Source organism: Paramisgurnus dabryanus, chromosome 6 (assembly GCF_030506205.2).
Source record: "Paramisgurnus dabryanus chromosome 6, PD_genome_1.1, whole genome shotgun sequence".
NCBI lineage: Eukaryota > Metazoa > Chordata > Actinopteri > Cypriniformes > Cobitidae > Paramisgurnus > Paramisgurnus dabryanus.
The window spans coordinates 33,805,775-33,806,616 of record NC_133342.1 but is presented as its reverse complement, the minus strand read 5'-3'; the positions used below and the strand labels follow the sequence as shown (position 1 = coordinate 33,806,616).

Below are 842 nucleotides of genomic sequence, written 5' to 3'. Positions count from 1 at the left end.
GCGCTTTACATATGAATGGGGGAATCTCCTCAACCACCACCAATGTGCAGCATCCACCTGGATGATGCGACGGCAGCCATATTGCGCCAGAACGCTCACCACACACCAGCTTATAAGTGGAAAGGAGACTGAGTGATATAGCCAATTAGTATGAGGGATGATTAGTAGGCCAATGGGCAAGTTTGGCCAGGATGCCGGGGCACACCCCTACTCTTTTTCGAAGGACATCCTGGGATTTTTAATGACCACAGAGAGTCAGGACCTCGGTTTAACGTCTCATCCGAAGGACGGTGCTTTTTTTTGACAGTATAGTGTCCCCGTCACTATACTGGGGCATTAGGACCCACACAGACCACAGGGTGAGCACCCCCTGCTGGTCTCACTAACACCTCTACCAGCAGCAACCTGGTTTTCCCAGGTGGTCTCCCATCCAAGTACTGACCAGGCTCAGCCCTGCTTAGCTTTAGTGGGCAAGCTGTCTTGGGCTACAGGGTGATATGGCTGCTGTTAGTGTGCAGAAAAAGTAAACCATGGATGCTGTTACACGCCGACACGGCTCCGGGACATATTGTGCTGTTCGCGGTTGCAACAACTCGTGGTGATTGCTGAATGTTTGTGTCACAGGTAGGGGTGGACCCAGATTTAAGTAAGGTCACGCCCCTTTCTCCACCTCGAGGAGATTCCCAAAGCCACCCCAATGACCAGACACACACAGTAAGCATAATATTAAAATACTCTTTATTTAAATTACTTAAAATAGAATAAATAGGGGAGAGAGGGAGGGGAACTTAAAATAACGGCCTCTTCAGGCTCTCGTTATCTCGCTGGCAGGGTTTCACACA

At 49.6% G+C, this 842-nt stretch overlaps 1 pseudogene; it reads right to left on the bottom strand.

Moving 5' to 3' along the window:
* Nucleotides 1–392: 392 nt before the first annotated feature.
* Nucleotides 393–509, bottom strand: LOC135767516 (5S ribosomal RNA; annotated as a pseudogene).
* Between the last annotated feature and the right edge of the window lie 333 nt (nucleotides 510–842).